At 43.3% G+C, this 20,178-nt stretch overlaps 1 protein-coding gene across 1 annotated transcript in view; it reads right to left on the bottom strand.

Moving 5' to 3' along the window:
* Positions 1 to 20,178, bottom strand: part of PIGL (phosphatidylinositol glycan anchor biosynthesis class L) — a 102,121-nt gene that overhangs the window by 64,484 nt on the left and 17,459 nt on the right. The window lies entirely within an intron of this gene.

Below are 20,178 nucleotides of genomic sequence, written 5' to 3'. Positions count from 1 at the left end.
AGAATAATCTGGCTTTGAAGTAGTATCGAAGCAGCTTTCAGTTTTCACATAATAGCTCCATATCAGCTAGGTCTACTTTGGTCTCCTTCCCTGGTTTCTTTTCTAGGAAACATTCTTGTCCTTTGCACCCTTTGGGAGAACCAGAGCCCTGCCCTGCTCTTGCCAACAGGGACTGGAACTGTGCCCTTGAGCCTCAGCCCAGTCACTTCTTTGTGTATTTGGAGAAAAGGACTGCAGGAGGCTTTATTTTAATCTCTTAGAGTGAGAGGACGTGTGGTCAGATCCACTTTGGCAGCAAGCTATGGTCTTTTTGTTTTTTTTGTAGAGGGAAGGCTCTCACTGAGTCTCAAGAGGAGAGAGAGTTTAATTACTAACATGATCCCAACAGTCCCAGCCTCTGCTTTGTGGCTTCTCCTTCCCTGTTACGATTTGCATGGATTTATTGGAAAACACAATGACTTCCAGGAACTGCTAGCAAGCCAGGCCCATTTATGTTTCTTAGTAGGTACTAGATTCTATTTCCTTGTTCAACTTAAATTAGTCTGTAAAAGTCTTGGACTTTTTAATGCTACATTGATGTCAAGACAAGCACTGGGAGAAATCAGATTTTTATTGTGCTGAAACCTTAGGACAATGGAGCCAAATCTATAGAATGGCAAAATAAATAGAGGTAGAAAAATACTTTCAAACCTAAGTATTCATTTAGAACTTTCCATCCAGTGTGGCAATCAGGAACAGGAGGAGAGAGAGAGAAAAAAGAAGAACTTTCCAGAAGGTTAAAACTATGTAAGTCAAGGGTAACTTTAAATAAAATGAAAACAATTTCACTTAAGACTCAGAAATTAGTTTGCTAATTTCAATTTCTGGGTAAATAAAAACTGAGGAAAGTGGGTTGGATAGCTTAGGCATCATTCAAGTTCTTAGAGACCACACATTCATATGCTGGCCACAGGAAGAGAGTTTACGGTGCAAATGGAATAATTCCTTTACTAAACAAACATAATTGAGCAAGTACTATATATTGAGGGTTCAAAGAGCCTTATGGCCTACAGTAAAAAACTAGCGTATATGGGCTGGGCACGGTGGCTCACACACTTGTAATCCCAGCACTTTGAGAGGCTGAGGTGGGCGGATCATGAGGTCAGGAGATTGAGACCATCCTGGCTAACACAGTGAAACCCTGTTTCTACTAAAAATACAAAAAATTAGCCGGACGTGGTGGTGGGCACCTGTAGTCCCAGCTACTCAGGAGGCTGAGGCAGAAGAATGGCGTGAACCTGGGAGGCGAAGCTTGCAGTGAGTTGAGATAGTGCCACTGCATTCCAGCCTGGGTGACAGAGCGAGACTCCATCTCAAAAAAACAAAACAAAAAAACCAACCAAACAAATGGAACAAACAAATTCATGTATATGCCAGGTGTGGTGGCTCACACCTGTAATCCCAGCACTTTGGGAGGCCGAGGTGGGCAGATCACCTGAGGCCACGAGTTCGAGACCAGCCTGAACAACATGGAGAAACTCCATCTCTACTAAAAATACAAAATTAGCCAGGTGTGGTGGTGCATGCCTGTAATCCCAGCTACTTGGGAGGCTGAGGTAGGAGAATCACTTGAACCCGGGAGGCAGAGGTTGCATTGAGCCGAGAGCATGCCATTGCACTCTAGCCTAGGCAACAAGAATGAAACTCCATCTCAAAAAAGAAAAGAGAAAAAGAAAAAAAAATTAGTGTATATGCTAGAATACAGTGGAACAACGGGAATGTAACAAAAGTGTCCAAGAAAACCTGGGGCAAATCAGGGATGATGCCATGGGATCTAAGATAATTCTTTTGAAGGATAAACAGAAGGTTGCTAGAGGGACAAGATGAAGGGCGTTGGAAAATGTGGAAGTGTGTTAGAGGAGGGACTAGCACATGCAAAGGTGTGGATGCATTAGACAGCATGGTATATTTGAGGCACAGCTTAAATATGGACTGGGAGATGGAGAGGAGAGACATAGATTGGGGTACTGCGACATCCTACCTATTTTTTTTTTTTTCTTAGACAAAGTCTCGTTTTGTCACCTAAGTGGGAGTACAGTGGCATGATCATCACTAATTGCAGCCTTGAACTCCTGGGCTCAAATGATCCTCCTGCCTCAGCCTCCTAAGTTCCTAGAACTACTGGTGTACAGCATGCCTGGCTAATTTTTAATTTTTAGTAGAGATAGGGTCTGGTGTGTTGCCCTGGCTGGTCTTGAATTCCTGGGCTCAAACTATTGAGCCTCCCATCTTGGTCTCCCAAAGTGCTGGGATTACAGGCATGAGCCACTGTGTCTGGCCAGTTCTACCTATTTTTGTTACGGGAATAGAGGTGATATGTGTATAAACAGGTGCTAAAAGATGAGGCTGAGCAAGGAAAAAGAAATTAGACCACAAACTGCTTTTTGTGTGTATTTTTAAAAAGTTTTTAAAAACCTTTTAAAAAAGTAATAATTGTATATATTTATGGGGTACAATGTGATATTTTGATGTAAGTATACACTGTAGGTTGATCAAATCAGGCTATTTATCACATCCATCACCTTAACTATAAACTGTTTCTTTGACCATGAACAGCTTTTAGACCTTCAAATTTTGCCAAATAATAGGTCATTGGGCCCCCATGCACTTTAATAGGCATGGGTTTTAATTGGAGGGATTTTGTTTGTTTTACCTTTTTTGTTTGTTTGTTTGTTTTTCTTTTTGAGATGGAGTTTCCCTCTTGTTGCCCAGGCTGGAGTGCAATGGTGTGATCTCGGCTCACTGCAACCTCCACCTCCCGGGTTCAAGCTATTCTCTTGCCTTAGCCTCCCGAGTAACTGGGATTACAGGCATGCACCATCACACCCAGCTAATTTTGTATTTTTAGTAGAAATGTGGTTTCTCTATGTTGGTTAGGCTGGCCTTGAACTCCTGACCTCAGGTCATCTGCCCACCTCGGCCTCCCAAAGTGCTGGGATTACAGGAATAAGCCACCGCGCCCAGCCTTCTTTGTTTTATTTCACCATACACAGTCCTCTTCTGACTCCCCCACCATTTCTAGTCTAAGCTCTTAGGAGTGGTGTCCCTGGGTTACTCCCCACTCATCCTCCAGAAAGAAGCCCATGAGAAGACTACAGTGTTTATAAAAAGGTTTAAAGGCATTGTTATCTTTTAAAGGAACTCTGTTCTATGCTTTGAACTTATCAAATAAAATATTATCAAAATGTACACAGAATTATTTCTAATCTAGCATTCACTTGGATGGCTAGAAGTTGAGTAGAGAGGGAGGAAAGTTTTATTAGTTATGTAGGATAGTCTTTTAAATTATATATATGTTTTTAAAATTATATACATATAATTATAATTATATGTATATAATTTTAAAAGTAATAAAGGCTTACTAAAAAAACCTACACAGATTCATGTGGAATTAATAAGTGATTATCCCTCTTCCCTGGCTCCAACTAAGTAGCAGCTACTGTTAAAGAGTTTGGTACCTATCCTTTTAAAAATTATCTGTGCATACTACCTAAGTCTTGTCTTAGTGCTATTTAAAAAAGGAAAAGAGGCCGGGTGGGGTGGCTCACGCCTGTAATCCCAGCAGTTTGGGAGGCCAAGGCGGGTGGACCACGAGGTCAAGAGATAGAGACCATCCTGGCCAACATGGTGAAACACAGTCTCTAATAAAAATACAAAAATTAGCTGGGTGTGTTGGCATGTGCCTGTAATCCCAGCTACTTGGGAGGCTGAGGCAGGAGAATCGCTTGAACTTGGGAGGTGGAGGTCGCAGTGAGCTGAGATTACACCACTGCACTCCAGTCTGGCGACAGAGCAAGACTCTGTCTCAACAAAAAAAAAAGAAAAAGAAAAAAAAGGGAAAAAAGAAATAAATTATCTGCGCATACAGAAATTTGTGTTTTTGTTTTTTAAATATAAATAAAATAATTCTATAGATTCTTCATAATATGTTAAGAAGCACAAAAGCAACAAATGAATACCAAATCTGTTGGCTGCATTTCTCAATCACATATAGTTCCCAAGTATTCTGGAAAGGGTCTCTAATCTCCTTTCTAGGCCTGACCTTCAACACATGCATAATGAAATAGCTGTCCACAAATGCAGCAGCAATGACTGTCATGGCAAAACCTATTATTCATTTCCTATACCTTTCACTGCTTTTCTCTTTCTTCAGCATCTAGCACAGTGTCATTCTAGGTACTGAATAGGTATCTGTTAACATCTGTGCAGCATGCATTTTAACATCATACTAGATGTTAAGGTACTGGGTAAAGTTGCCAAAAGTCCCCATATAGTGGTCTTATGACTGAGATTATGCCTTCTTTTCTTGAGAACTAGATTTTTTCCCCCCTCTTTAACTGATTGGTTGAGGGATTTACTTGGGTGAGCTCCTCTGGCTAAATGTTTTGCAGTGAAGTTCAGAACAAGGGGAAAATAGAGCTGATTCTATACGGTGTCAATTAAATGTACTCATAAACCCATGTTGGTCTTTCTTTTTTTTTTTTTTTTTTTGAGACAGAGTCTTGTTCTGTTGCTCAGGCTGGGGTGCAATGGCGTGATCAAGGCTCACTGCAACCTTGACCTCTTGACCCCAAGCGATTCTCCCATCTCAACCTCCCAAGGAGCTGGCACCACAGGCACACGCCACCATACCAGGTTAGTTTTATTTTTTGTAGAGATGGGGTCTATGTTGCCCAGGCTGGTCTTGAAATCCTGGGCTCAAGTGATCCTCCCACCTCGGCCTCCCAAAGTGCTAGGATTACATGCACAAGCCACTGTGCCCAGCTCGTCTTTCAAATACAGTAACAAAGTGGTGATCTGCTTCCCTGAAGAAAGTCAGAATCTATTCCATCTCCTTTTCTGTTTTTGAATCCTCACATTGTCATTTACTAAACGTGTGACCACAAAGATTCTCTTAATCTCTCTGAGCTTTAGTTTCTTCCTGTGAAACAAAAAAAGAAAATAAAACCTATCTTGTGCAGTTAGTCTAAGAATTAAATGAGATTGCCTTTGTGAAAGCATGTGTCAAGCATGGAGTAGGTGGAAAACACAGTGGTTGAAGCATATATTCTACAGCCAGATTGCATCAGCTCAAATGCCAGCTCTACCAGTTATTAGCTGGATGACCTTGAACAAATTACTCAACCTCTCACTATGTCTCTGTAAGATGGGAAAAATAATTAGACTATTTTGAGGATTAAGTAAGATTATATATTTTTTTTTTGGCACTGACAGTAGTAGTTTTATATTTACTGTTATTGTTACGAGTACAGGTCCTCTATAAAACTTCCCTTTCTCTTCTTCCCCTTCCTTCTTCTCTTTGACTTATCTAAATAATCTAAAGTAAGATTCCAAAGCTCTGCTTTTTCTGGGTTAAGAGATGAGAGGCTGAAAGACTGACTGTTGCGTGTTGCTATGGATTAAACTGTGATCCCTCCAAATTCATGTTAGGTTGAAGCCCTAAACCCAAAATGTGACTGTATTTGGAGGCAGGTTTTTAGGTACAGCAGCCTCCCTTTACCTGTGGATGTTATGTCCCAAGATCCCCAGTGGATACCTGAAATAGCGGATGGTACTGAACCCTATATATACTATGTTTTTTCCTATACACACGCAACTATGATAAAGTTTAATTTATAAATTAGACACAATAAGTGTGTTGATTTTAAGTATCGGCCAGGCATGGTGACTCATGCCTGTAATCCCAGCACTTTGCGAGACAAAGGTGGTGGGCAGATCACCTGAGGTCAGGAGTTCGAGACCAGCCTGACCAACATGGGGAAACCCTGACTCTACTAAAAATACAAAAATTAGCCAGGCATGGTGGCACATGTCAGTAATCCCGGCTACTTGGGAGGCTGAGGCAGGAGAAGACCAGCTGAGCCAGGCTGGTCTTGAACTCCTGACCTTAGGTGATCCACCTGCCTCGGCCTCCCAAATTGCTGGGATTACAGGCATGAGTGAGCCACTGTGCCCAGCCAGAATGGTGTACATTTTAAATGTATAAATTGTTTATTTCTGGAATTTCCATTTAATATTTTTAGACCACAGTTGACTGCAGGTAACCTAAACCACAGAAAGCAAAACTGTGGATAAGGGAGGACTACTGCAATTAAGGTTATATAAGCCCATAAATGTGAGGCCCTAATCTGATAGAACTGGTGGTGCTATAAGAAAAGGAAGAGATCTATCTCCCTCTGTCCCTCCACCACATGAGGCACAGTGAGAAGGCAGCCATGTGCAAGTCAGGATGAGGACCCTTACCAGAAACCAACCCTGCCAGACCTTGATCTGGGACTTCTAGCCTGCAGGACTGTGAGAAAATAAATTTGTGTTGTTTAAGCCACCCAGTCTATGGTATTTTGTTTTGGCAGCCCAAGCTGCCTAAGACAGATTTTAGTACTGTGAAGTAACAGATAGATAAAAATGTGCAAGTGGCTTTGGAACTAGATAATGGGTAGAGGTTGGAGGAGTTTTGAGGTGAATGCTAGAAAAATCCTAGACTGCCAGGAAGGAATGGTTGGTAGAAATATGGACATTAAAGGTGATTCTGGTGAGGACTCAGGAAGGGAAAAGGAGAGCTGGAGAGAAAACCTCCATCTTCTCAGAGAATACATAAACAATCATGAACGGAATGTCAGTAGAAATATGGTCTTTAAGGCCATTCTGATGGGGTCTCAGAGAAAAATGAGATAAGATATTGAAAAATGGAGAAAAGGTGATCACTATTATAAAGAAGCAAAGAACCTGCCTGTATTGTGTTCTAGTGTTTTGTGGAAGATAGAACTTGTGAAGGATGAAATTAGATATTTAGCTGAGGCGAATTCTAAGTAAAATTTTGAAGGTGTGGCCTGGGTCCTCTTGACTGTTTATAGTAAAATGTAAGAGTTGAAAGATAAAGAAGGAATTGCTATGTTTAAAAGGAACCAGAACGTAAAGGTTTTGGAAAATTTTCAGCCTGTCCATATTGTAAAAAAATGAGAAAGCTTGAGGCTGGGCACAGTGGCTCAAGCCTGTAATCTTAGCACTTTGGGAGGCCAAGGTGGGTGGATCACGAGGTCAGGAGTTCAGGACCAGCCTGACCAACATGCTGAAACCCTGTCTCTACTAAAAACACAAAAATTAGCCGGGTGTGGTGGTGCGCGCCTGTAATCCCGGCTACTTGGGAGGCTGAGGCAGGAGAATCGCTTGAACCCGGGAGGCAGAGGTTGCAGTGAGCCAAGATCATGCCACTGCACTCCAGCCTGGGCGACAGAATGAGACTCCATCTCAAAAAGAAAAAAAAAAGAAAGAAAGCTTGTTCTGAAGAGAGCACTTTGGTGTGACTGAACAACCATTTGATGAGGAGATTAGCATGGGTGTGAACCACACATGTAATCAACCACCTCAACAACAGCCAGGAGAAAGAAAAAATTGGGCGGGACGAAAGAAGTCTGCTGGACTGAGTCTACAGGACCAGACAACAGAGCTATCTGGCTGCAAACATGCGTCGTCCTTCAAGAAAATGGAAGAATGACCTCAAAAGTTATCCAGAGATCAGGACTACCATTCCCACCACAGGCTCCAGAGGCCTTGGAGGGCCGAATATCGACCCGAAGAGGATTATTCTCAAGCCTCAAGATCTAATGGAGTTTACCTTCCTAGGTTTTGGCCTTGCCTGGGGCCTGTCACCCATTTCTCCCTTTTGGAATGAAAATATCTATCCTATGCCTCTCCATTCCTTGTATTTTGTAAATATATAACTTGTCTGTTTTCACAGGTTCACAGCTGGTGAGGCTATTTAGATGAGACTTTGGACTTTCGAGTTAATGCTGGAATGAGTTAAGACTTTGGAGGCTGTTAGGATGGGATGAATGTATTTTGCACGAAATAAGGACATGAATTTGGGAGTCTGGGATGGAATGCTATGAACTGAACAGTGTCCTCAACAAATTCATGTGCTGAAGCCCTAACCACTAATTGTAACTATTTTGAGATAGGGTTTTAGGAGGTAACTAAGATTACATGAGGTCATACGAGTGGGGCTTTAATCCAATAAAACTTGTAGCCTTTTAAGAAGGGGGAGGAAAGAAGGAGAGAGTGAGAGAATCTCTTTCTAGCATGTGAGAACATAGCGAGAAGGTCATCTGCAAGCCAGGAAGAGAGTCCTCATCAGAAAGTGACCCTGCAAGACCTTGATCTGGACTTCTAGCCTGCAGAAATGTGGGAAAATAAATTTCGATTGTTTAAGCCACACTGTCTATGGTATTTTGTTAAGGGAGCCCAAGCAGACTAAGATGCATTTTTCTTGAATCTTCAAACTGGCTTCTTCTTTTTTTTTTTTTTTTTTTTTTTTTTGAGACGGAGTCTCGCTCTGTCGCCCAGGCTGGAGTGCAGTGGCACAATCTCGGCTCACTGCAAGCTCCGCCTCCCGGGTTCACGCCATTCTCCTGCCTCAGCCTCTCCGTGTAGCTGGGACTACAGGCGCCCACCACCACGCCCGGCTAATTTTTTGTATTTTTAGTAGAGACGGGGTTTCACCGTGGTCTCGATCTCCTGACCTCGTGATCCGCCCGCCTCGGCCTCCCAAAGTGCTGGGATTACAAGCGTGAGCCACCGCGCCCGGCCCAAACTGGCTTCTTGAAGTATTTACTTTTTTTTTTTTGAGACGGAGTCTCACTCTGTTGCCAGGCTGGAGTGCAGTGGCGCGATCTTGGCACAGTGCAACCTCCGCTTCCCAGGTTCAAGTGATTCTCCTGCGTCAGCCTCCCAAGTAGCTAGGACTACAGGCACGCACCACCATGCCAAGCTAATTTTTGTATTTTTAGTAGAGACGGGGTTTCACCGTGTTGGCCAGGATGGTCTTGATCTCTTGACCTTGTGATCCACCTGCCTCAGACTCCCAAAGTGCTGGGATTACAGGTGTGAGCCACTGCACCAGGCCTGAAGTACTTACTTTTAACAGGCTTACTATCCCTCTACTATAGCATTTCACGAGTAGGGGAGTGATGCTGAAGCTACATGGTCTTCATGTGATATATAAAAAATATAGGGGCCATGGCCGGGCGCAGTGGCTCACTCCTGTAATCCCAGCACTTTGGGAGGCCGAGGCGGGTGGATCACAAGGTCAGGAGATTGAGACCATCCTGGCTAACATGGTGAAACCCCGTTAAAAATACAAAAACAAAATTAGCTGGTCATGGTGGCGGGTGCCTGTAGTCCCAGCTACTTGGGAGGCTGAGGTGGGAGAATGGTGTGAACCCAGGAGGCAGAGCTTGCAGTGAGCTGAGATTGTGCCACTGCACTCCAGCCTGGGCGACAGAGCGAGACTCTGAGACTCCGTCTCAAAAAAAAAAAAAAAAAAAAAAAAAAAAAGAAAAAAAAAAAATATATATATATATATGGGCCAGGCATAGTGGCTCACACCTGTAATCCCAGCTTCTTGGGAGGACGAGGCGGGCGGATCACGAGGTCAAGAGATTGAGACCATCCTGGCCAACATGGTGAAACCTCATCTCTACTAAAAATACAAAAATTAGCTGGACGTGGTGGTGGGCGCCTGTAATCCCAGCTTCTTGGGAGGCTGAGGCAGGAAAATTGCTTGAACCCAGGAGGTGGAGGTTGCAGTGAGCCGAGATTGCACCATTACACTCCAGCCTGGGCAACAAGAGCGAAACTCCGTCTCAAAAAAACAACAAGAACAACAAAAAACACACTCTAGTCTGGGTGTGATGGCTCACGCCTGTAATCCCAGCACTTTGGAAGGCTGAGGTGGGTGGGTTGCTTGAGGTCAGGAGCTCAAAACCAGCCTATGCAATGTGGCAAAACCCTGTCTCTAAAATAATTACCAAAACAATTAGCTGGATGTGGTGATGTGTGCCTGTAGTCCCAGCTACTCGGGAGACTGAGGCAGGAGGGTCACTTGAGCCCAGGAGGTGGAGGCTGCAGTAAGCCATGATCCTGCCACTGCACTCTAACCTGGGTGACGGAGTGAGACCCTGTCTCAAAAGCAAAAAACAAAAACCAAAACCTCCCCACTCTATACCTTCAACTTAGGAAGTGTTTATCCAAATGTAACCCCATCCCAAGTTGAGGAGTGTACTGAATGCACGTTGCTTTCTATCAGAGTAAAGATCTTAATAACCAAGATCTCCAAAACAGATTTGGCCCTGAAAAAATTTGCATTACTGGGCCAAAGCAGACACTGCACAGGCAGGACATTGTGCAAATGGAGTGCCTGAGAAAAAACACATGATTATTAATATTGAAATTGCCTTTGCAAAATTATGACTGAGACAGTGAAAGAGATCTAACTTAACCAACTCCATCTTGCTTCTAACCTCCAAGCTGTCCTTGTTCATTCCTGGGCATAGGATGAACTAACTTTGGGAGAAATTTAGTTTACAGATCATAGTTTAAACAAAGATGGTAACAGCCCTTTCCCAAAGCAGACCTCCTTGCCTGGGGACTAGATTGCCTTTGTAGGACTAACGAGTTAGGCCCAAGATTATAAATTATGGTTTAGGAGTCATGCAGCTGGAGGATACAAGATTCTGACCCTCCCTAAACTGCTAAGATCAGTGCTTGAGATATTTTGCAGACCTTGCTCTTGATGGATCACCCAGATCAATAAACTGGCTCATCTGATCTTGTGGTCCCCCATCCAGGAACTGACTCAGCCCAAGAAGAGAGCTTCGACTCCCCATGATTTCATCTCTGATCAATCAGCTCACTGGCTTCGCCCCCCCCCCCCCCGCCCACCATGTTATCCTTAAAAACTCTGCTGCTTGAATGCTCAGGGAGACAGATTTGAGTAACAGTAAAACTCTGGTATCCCACAGCTCTGCGTGAATTACTCTTTCACTATTGCAGCTCCCCATCTGGATAAATTGGCTCTGTCTAGGCAGTGGGCAAGGTGAACCCCTTGGGCGGTTACAATATTAATATGAAAAAACAAATCACAACACTCACAGAGTAAGAGGGTGGGATATCATCTTTGAAAACGAAGGAACCCATGATTCCTTTCACAAATTAACTCAAAACCATGTATCTTTCGAGGTTTACGGAGGAAGAAATTTAGGAACAGAATTCAGTAACTTGCCTAGGTTATGCAATTAAAAACTTTAAACTTGGGTTTCAGTCTGGGCAGTCTGGCTCTATAAATCCACTGGCATAAACAGAAGAAATTCTCCTGTGGTGACCCCAGTAGTTTACCCTGAAGCAAGTAAGATCAAGAATAAATCTAAACTTTTTCCTTCATCTCTTTGTAGCATACTGAAATGAATGGGATCCCCTCCCCAAATCAAATACAGTGAACATCAATTCCCACCAACGCCTAATATTATAAAGAATAACCAGCAGGCTGGGCACGGTGGCTCTCGCCTGTAATCCCAACACTTTGGGAGGCCGAGGCAGGTGGATCCCCTGAGGTCAGCAGTTCGAGACCAGCCTGGCCAACATGGTGAAACCCTATCTCTACTAAAAATATAAAAATTAGCTGGGTGTGGTGGCACATGCCTGTGATCCTAGCTACTTGGGAGGCTGAGGCAGGAGAATCGCTTGAACCCTAGAGGTGGAGGTTGCTGTGAGCCAAGATTGCAGCACTGCATTCCAGCCTGGGTAACAGAGCAAGACTCCGTCTCATAAAAAACAAACAAACACACAGCAGTAACAACACAGTTAATGGTTAAACACTGGATATGTTGTCAATCAAATCATAAATACAGATAAAGTTGCCTGCTTTCCCTTTTTTGTTTAACATAGATTAAGGAAATCCACTTAAAGAAATAAGAAATGGATCAGGGCTGAGCTCAGTGGCTCATGCCTGTAATCCCAGCACTTTGGGAGGTGGATCATTTGTGGTCCGGAGTTCAAGACCAGCCTGACCAACATGGTGAAACCCCATCTTTACTAAAAAAACAAAAAATTAGCTGGGCATGGTGGTGTATGCCTGTAATCTCAACTACTCAGGAGGCTGAGACAGAAGAATCACTTGAACCCAGGAGGCAGAGGTTGTGTTACAGAGCGAGACTCTGTCTCAAAAAAAAAAAAAAAAAAAGGGATCAGAAATAAGAGGCATATGTTGAAAACATGAAAGATTGTATTAGCATTATTTGCAGATGATTTACCTAAAAAACTTTAGGGAAACAAGTTAAAACTGGTAGGCTTTTTACAGAAGTTTCAAAGTGATGAATATAAAATAAATACATTGAAAAATCAATAAAGCTACATACTAGCAGTAAATTCTTAACCAAAAAATCTTATTCACAGCAATAATAATAAAAAAGAATCAAAATAACTTTAGCAAGAATTGTTTAGTACCTAGATGAAGAAAACTATAAAAAGTCCTATATAGACTGGGAATGGTGGCTCATGCTGTAATATCAGCACTTTGGGAAGCTGAGGCAGATCACTTGAGCCCAAGGGTTGGAGACCAGCCTGGGTGACATGGCAAGACTCTGTCTCTAAAATAATTTTTAAAATTAGCTGGGCATGGTGGTGCACACCTGTAGTCCTAGCTACTTAGGAGGCTGAAGTGGGAAAATTGCTTGAGCCCAGAAGTTAGAGTTTGCAGTGAGACACGATCATGTCATTGCACTTTAGCCTGATGGCAGAGACCTCGTCTCCAAAAACAAACAAACAAAAAACCCCAAAGAAAAAGTCCTATACTCTGACCCAGTAATTCAATATCTAGAAATTCATTTATGGAAAGAGTCAGAACTTCAAAGATTTGCTAAAAAAATTATAAGTGCTTAAATATTAGAAAGATTTAAATATTCAATAGTAGGAGAATGTTAAATGTTATGGTACATCTTCACGATTAAATCTTTACAATCATTAAAGACTTTTAATGATTATTTAATGACATAGAAAAATGCTAAAAATACTCTCTAGTGAAAAAAAGCAGCGTACCAAATTTCTTATACCATTTGATGCTAATTTTGTTTAATACTGGGCAGATAATTCTCATTTTCCTTATAATTTTCTCAAGTATTCCCACCTTACATCTCAATGCTTCCAATTCTCCTCATTATAGTTTGTGGTTTTATTTTCCTCTGACTGATCCCCAATTCTTATCACTCCAGTTAATCCATGGGCAGTTTCATTCACCCCAAAGACTTTCTTGTTTATTTTTTTTGAGACAGAGTTTCACTCTTATTGCCCAGTCTGGAGTGCAATGGTGTGATCTCGGCTCACTGCAACCTCCTCCTCCCAGGTTCAAGTGATTCTCCTGCCTCAGCCTCCCGAGTAGCTGGGATTATAAGCATGCACCACCACACGTGGCTAATTTTGTATTTTTAGTAGAGACGGGGTTTCTCCATGTTGGTCAGGCTGGTCTCAAACTCCCGACCTCAGGTGATCCGCCCGCCTCAGCTTTCCAAAGTGCTGGGATTACAGGCCTGAGCCACTGCACCCAGCCCACCCCAAAGACTTTCATCCTCCCATATGCTAAAGATGCCTAATTTATTATCTCTTCATACCCAATTCTCCTCCTTTGCAAACTACCCTCACTAATCTTTATCCACCTAGATATCTAGGTGGGTTTCCATTATCCCAAATTTCTTTTGTTCCTTGAATTCCTGCTATTTCTTTTTTTTTTTTGAGAGGGAGCTTCGTTCTTGTTGCCCAGGCTGAAGTGCAATGGCGTGATTTCGGCTCACTGCAACCTCTGCCCTCCTGGGTTCAAGCCATTCTCCTGCCTCAGCCTCCCAAGTAGCTGGGATTACAGGGATGCGCCACCACACCCGGCTAATTTTGTATTTTTAGTAGAGACCGGGTTTCTCCATGTTGGTCAGGCTGGTCTCGAACTCCCAACCTCAGGTGATCTGCTCCCACCCCCTCGACCTCCCAAAGTGCTGGGATTAGAGGCGTGAGCCACCGCACCCGGCCTATTTCTACCTCTTAAATAAGACTGGAGGCCAGGTGCGCTGGCTCCCGTCTCTAATCCCAGCATTTTGGGAGGCCAAAGTGGGAGACTGCTTGAGTCCAGGAGTTCAAGACCTGCTTGAGCAAGCTAGCAAGACTCCATCTCTACTGAAAAAAAAGGTAGCTGGCAAGGTGGTGCATGCCTGTGGTCCCAGTTACTTGGGAGGCTGAGGTGGAAGGATCCCTTGCACCCGGGAGTTAGGCTGCAGTGAGCCGTGATTGTGCCACTGCATTCATCCTGGGTGACAGAGCAAAACTGACTCAAATAAAATGAAAAAAAACAAAACAAAACAAAATCTTGGGGCTGGGCATGGTGGCTCACATCCATAATCTCAGCACTTTGAGGGGCTGAGGTGGGAGGATTGCTTGAGCCTAGGAGCTCCAGACCAGCCTGGGTTCATTAGTTCATTCTCACATTGCTATAAAGAAATACCTGAGACTGGGTAATTTATAAGGAAAAGAGGTTTAATTGGCTCATGGTTCTGCAGGCTATAAAGGAAGCATGGCAGTTTCCGCTTTTGAGGAGGCCTCAGGAAGCTTCCAATGGCAGAAGGCAAAGGGGGAGCAAGCATCCTACATGGCAGAGGCAGGAGCAAGAGAGAGAGGAAGGAAGTACTACATACTTTTAAACAAGCAGATCTTGCCAGAACTCACTGACAAGGACAGTACCAAGGAGGATAGTGCTAAACTATTCATGAGAAATCTGCCTCCATGATCCAATCACCTCCTACTGATCCAAGGTCCCACCTCCAATGTTAGGATTACAATTCCACATGAGATTTGGTGGGGACACAGATCGAAATCATATCACTGCATAACTCAGGGAGAACCCATCTCTACGAAAAGTTAAAAAATAAGCCAGGTATGGTGGCCCACACCTGTAGTCCCAGCTACTCAGAAGTTCAAGGCTGCAGTGAGCTAAGATTGCACCACTGCCTAATAGCCTGGGTGTCAGTGTGACACCTTGTCTCTAAAAAAAAAAAAAAAAAAAGAGTTGAATTCATCCCATTATCTCCATCTCAGTTGCTGCTACCCTAATTTGAGATATCCTCCCTCCACTAGGACAAAGACAATAGACTCATCTACAATCTTGATCTCTTCAATCCATACTTTCATTAGAGTAATCATTCTGAAGCACAAAACTCATCATCTCTCTCCACTATTCACAGTTTACATTTCTGTATGATATCATGAAGGTTCAACAGAAAGAGATATATGTTCTGCCAAAGCTAATTTGTTCACAGCTCACCTAAACTTTACTGCCTTTTCTTTTTCTTTTTCTTTTTTTTTGAGACGGAGTCTCACTCTGTCACCCAGGCTGGAGTGCAGTGGTGCGATTTCAGCTCACTGCAACCTCCGCCTCCTGGGTTCAAGCAATTCTCCTGCCTTAGCCTCCTGCGTAGCTGGGATTACAGGCGTATGCCACCATGCCTGGCTAATTTTTTGTATCTTTAGTAGAGACGGGGTTTCACCACGTTGGCCGGGCTGGTCTTGAACTCTTGACCTCCTGATCCGCCTGCCTCGGCCTCTCAAAGTGCTGGGATTACAGGCGTGAGCCACCCCGCCTGGCCCAAAATTCATTTTTATTTTTCATTTTAATTTTTAGAGACAGGGTTCTGCCATGTTGCCTAGGCCGGCTTTGAACTTCTGGCCTCAAGCAATCCTCCTACCTCAGCCTCCTGAGTATCCGGGACTATAGGGTGCGTGCCACCACACCTAGCTAAATTTTCAGGTCGGGCGAGGTGGCTCAGGCCTGTAATCCCAGCACTTTGGGAGGCCAAGGTGGATGGATCATCTGAGGTCAGGAGTTCAAGACCAACCTGGCCAACATGGCGAAACCCCATCTTTTTTTTTTTTTTTTTTTTTTTGAGACAAGAGTCTCACTCTGTTGCACCAGGCTGGAGTGCAGTGGCGTGATCTTGGCTCACTGCAACCTCCACCTCCTGTGTTCAAGCAGTTCTCCTGCCTCAGCCTCGTGAGTAGCTGGGATTACAGGCACATACCACCACACCCGGCTAATTTTTTTATTTTTAGTAGGGGGGGGGTTTCACCATTTTGGTCAGGATGGTCTCGAACTCCTGACTTCGTGATCCTCCCACCTCGGCCTCCCAAAGTGCTAGGATTACAGGTGTGAGCCACGGCGCCTGGCAACCCTGTCTTACTAAAAATACAAAAGTTAGCTGGGCATGGTGGTGGGCGCCTGTAATCCCAGTTACTTGGGAGGCTGAGGCAGGAGAATGGCTTGAACACAGGAGGCAGAGGTTGCAATGAGCTGAGATCACGCCACTGCACTGCAGCCTGGGTGACAGAGCAAGACCCCGTTTCAAAAGAAAAAAAAAAAAAAAAAGAAACACTCCAGTACCTTCCACTAAGGTTTAAATTGTTAATATTTTGTCATTTGGGGTTAAGCTATATAGGTATTTATTTTTTTCTGAATTATCTTAAAGTAAATTGCAGGCATCATAATCAGTCATATTGTATTTAGTATTAGTTTTGAGTATTTACTGTTCTGAGTATACATAATACCATAATACCAGCCCCTTCTTTCATGTTTTATTAAATTCTTTTTTTTTTTTTTTTTTGAGACAGAGTCTCATCCTGTTGCCCAGGCTGGAGTACAATGGCGCGATCTCGGCTCACTGCAACCTCCGCCTCCTGGGTTCAAGCAATTCTCCTGCCTCAGCCTCCTGAGTATCTGGGATTACAGGCGCGTGCCTCCACACCCAGCCAATTTTTGTATTTTTAGTAGAGACGGAGTTTCACCATGTTGGCCAGGCTGATCTCGAACTCCTGACCTCATGATCCACCCACCTCGGCCTCCCCAAGTGCTGGGATTACAGGCGTGAGCCAATGCGCCCAGCCCTGAGATTCTTGAAAAGATTAAAGAAGAAAATAAGTAATTATGTTCATGTTCTTGGAAAGGACTTTCAGTGTGACAGAAAAGAGATTCAATTTTTTTTTTTTTTTTTTTTTGCTTTTGAGACAGGATCTCACTCTGTTATCCAGGCTGGAGTTCAGTGGGCATGATCTTGGCTCACTGCAGCCTCTACCTTCTGGGTTCAGGTGATCCTCTCACCTCGGTCACCCAAGTAGCTGGGATTTCGGGCACGCCACCATGCCCAGCTAATTTTTGTATTTTTAGTAGAGATGGGGTTTCACCACGTTGCCCAGGCTGGTCTCAAACTCCTAGGCTCAAGCGATCTGTCCACCTCGGCCTCCCAAAGTGCTTGGATTACAGATAGGAGCCACTGCACCCCACCAGAGATTCCATTGTAAATATCAATGATGTTAAACAAAACCCCTGAAATATTAACTTTGAATTGTAATCATCTGTATATATTTCTGATTTTTTTTTCCTTTAAAAAAAAAAATAGGCCAGGTGCGGTGGCTCACGCCTGTAATCCCAGCACTTTGGGAGGCTGAGGAGGGCGGATCACTTGAGGTCAAAAGTTCAAGACCAGCCTGGCCAACATGGCAAAACCCCTTCTCTACTAAAGATACAAAAATTAGCCAGGTGTAGTGGCGTGTGCCTGTAATCCCAGCTACTCGGTAGGATGAGGCAGGAGAATCACTTTAGCTCAGGTGGCGGAGGTTGCAGTGACCTGAGATGGCACCACTGCACTCCAGCCTGGGCGACACAGCAAGACTCCATCTCAAAAAAAAAAAAAAAAAAAAAGGCCAGGTGTGGTGGTGAGTGCCTGTAGTCCCAGCTACTTGGGAGGCTGACACAGGAGGATTGCCTGAACCCAGGAGTTCAAGGCTACAGTGAAGTGTGATCACGCCAGTTCACTCCACCCTGGGTAATAGTGAGATCCTGTCTCTAAAAAATCCAAAAGCACACAAAAAACATATATCCGAGCTCTGTCCACTATAAAGGTCAAGTAAAAATGAGAAATAATGACACTATAGCGGCCAGGCATGGTGGCTCATGCCTGTAATCCCAACACTTTGGGAGGCTGAGGCAGGTGGGTCACCTGAGGTCAGGAGTTCGAGACCAGCCTGACCAACATGGTGAAACCCCGTCTCTACTAAAAATACAAAAATTAGCCGGGCGTGGTGGTGGATGCCTGTAATCCCAGCTACCCAGGAAGCTGAGGCAGGAGACTCGCTGGACCCAGGGAGGCACAGGCTACAGTGAGCCAAGATCGCACCACTGCACTCCAGCTGGGCAACAGAGCAAGACTCTGTCTAAAAAAATAAATAAATAACACTATAGCAATGAACACTCCTACTATGCTGGTTATGGACTCTAAATACCATTCCCTGCTAAGACAAACAAAGGCTCTTTGGAGAAATGGCTGATTTCAGAATTGGAGCAGGAAAGTATACAAGATAGTACTGGAAAGTCTCATTGTACTTGAAAGAAAGGAAGGAAATCATAAAAGACAAAGAGGTCATATGAAAAGGACATATAAGCCAACATGAAGAGACTCTCTGGCCAAACATAAGACAATTTAGTATTAAAGAACATATGACTGAACCTGAAACACCGAATACACAAAAACGCGTAATTTCCTAATGAAAGTTAAGTGTCCTCCCATTCAAGAAACAATAGATCACGACTGTAGGTGTACAGCATATCAACTCTTTATTCTGAAAAATGTCAATTAAAGGGAAAAAAATTAAGCACCTATCCTGTTTTTTTGTTTCAAATTATTATACATAGCAGGGTAACTAACTAGCCTTAATTAATAGTGAAGATTCTATTTTACAAAAGAATTATAGCTAGTACACATAGAATATGTGAGACTATTGGAAACTAAGCATTTTGCAACTTCTAGGTAATTAATGATTCAGGCAATAGGCATGAGAACATATGAAAGGTTGATGGGGGTCTTTAAAATAAAGGGAGTCATTGCCATCTGAACTCGCTGATCAATTGTAGATTCACTATAGGTCTATCAGATAGTACGTGTCTCCTGATATGATGCAAAGTACATAGTACAGCCTATGAAATATTCTTGCCCCCCAAAAAGTTAGACCCAAATATCTGATTTGCCATGTGCAAAAAAAAAAAAAAGACCGGACATGGTGGCTCATGGCTATAATCACAGCACTTTGGGAGGCCGAGGCAGGTGGATCACCTGAGGTCGGGAGTTCAAGACCAGCCTGGCCAATATGGTGAAACCCCATCTCTACTAAAAATACAAAAAATTAGCCAGGTGTGGTGGTAGATGCCTGTAATCCCAACTACTTGGGAGATTGACGGGGGAGAATCACTTGAATCTAGGAGGCGGAGGTTGCAGTGAGCCGAGATGGCACTACTGCACTCCAGGCTGGGCGGGACAGAGTGAGACTTTGTCTCAGAAAAAAAAAAAGAACGTAGACATACAGGAAACAGATAAATCCAGAATGTAGGACATTCTGTATGACAACGTAATTCAGTTTCTTCAACAAATCCACTGATTTGGAGAAAAGGGTAATTAAATGCAGAATATCAACCAACTATAATGTGTGGTCCTTGTGGAGATCCTGATTTGAGTAAACTAATTGTAAAAGGAAATTTTTGAGCTACCTGAAGAAATTCTGATATGGACTGGGTGTTGGTGGACACCAAAGAATTACTGTTATAGTTAATATTGTTAGATGTAATGATAATAGCTGTCTGTAGCTAGATGAAAAGTGTCCCATCTTCTTAAGAGATGCAGACCTAAGTACCTAGGGGTAAAAAACCTGATGGCTGGAGTTTTCTTTAAAATGTTTCATATACACAAAAGATGTTAAGTTAGGGATAGGTGAAGAAACAAGCACTGTAAAGTCTCGATAATCAGTGGGTTTAGGTAATACGCAAATGGGGGTTTATGATACTGTTCTTTATACTTTTGTATGTTTTTGAAATTTATAATAAAACTTTTTAAAGCTATAGATGTAAAGAGAATTAGCCATGTCAGGAAAAAAAATCCGAACAGAAGTTAAAAAATTTATTTCAATCACGCTGTCATTTAAAAACAAATGTGAAGTTATTATTATTATTATTATTATTTTTGAGATGGAGTCTTGCTCTGTCACCCAGGCTGAAGTGCAATGGTGTGATCTTGGCTCACTGCAACCTCTGCCTCCCAGGTTCAAGCGATTCTCCTGCCTCAGCTTCCCAAGTAGCTGAGATTACAGGCGTGTGCCAATACGCCCGGCTAATTTTTGTATTTTTAGTAGATGCGGGGTTTTACCACGTTTGGCCAGGTTGGTCTTGAACTCCTGACCTGAGGTGATCTGCCCACCTCGGCCTCCCAAAGTGCCGGGATTACGGCATAAACC

This window comes from Nomascus leucogenys, chromosome 19 (assembly GCF_006542625.1).
Source record: "Nomascus leucogenys isolate Asia chromosome 19, Asia_NLE_v1, whole genome shotgun sequence".
In the NCBI taxonomy this organism is placed as follows: domain Eukaryota; kingdom Metazoa; phylum Chordata; class Mammalia; order Primates; family Hylobatidae; genus Nomascus; species Nomascus leucogenys.
Note: the sequence above shows the minus strand (reverse complement) of the source record. Positions and strands in the feature narration are given on the sequence as shown.